Source organism: Crocuta crocuta, unplaced genomic scaffold (assembly GCF_008692635.1).
Source record: "Crocuta crocuta isolate KB4526 unplaced genomic scaffold, BGI_CrCroc_1.0 scaffold282, whole genome shotgun sequence".
In the NCBI taxonomy this organism is placed as follows: Eukaryota; Metazoa; Chordata; class Mammalia; order Carnivora; family Hyaenidae; genus Crocuta; species Crocuta crocuta.
The window spans coordinates 3897580-3897892 of NW_027529174.1; the positions used below are offsets into that span (position 1 = coordinate 3897580).

General features: G+C 63.9%; 1 protein-coding gene across 1 annotated transcript in view; it reads right to left on the bottom strand.

The window, feature by feature from the left end:
• Nucleotides 1–313, bottom strand: part of PDGFRA (platelet derived growth factor receptor alpha) — a 49956-nt gene that overhangs the window by 48585 nt on the left and 1058 nt on the right. The window lies entirely within an intron of this gene.

Here is a 313-nt window from a genome sequence, read left to right on the forward strand (position 1 = left end):
AAAAAAAAAAAAAAAAAAAGATTCCGCGGAGGCAAGGGGGGCGCGCAGAGACGAGTGGGGGTGGGGACCACAACGCACAATGAGGGCCCCTTGGAGCGCAGTTCGAAATTCCTCAAATCCCACTTGCTGGAATGCGAGGCGACGACGACTTCTTCACTCGGGGCCAAATGTGTTTGTCATTACTCCAGACCGCCTGCCCGCCCGCGCCGCCTTCGCCCCTGCGCCAGGGCGCGCAACCCCAGCGCACCGCGGGGCTGGCGCCCTCGCTGCTTCTCACTTCAGCCCTCCCGCCAGCAGCCGGGGGGGGGTCCCA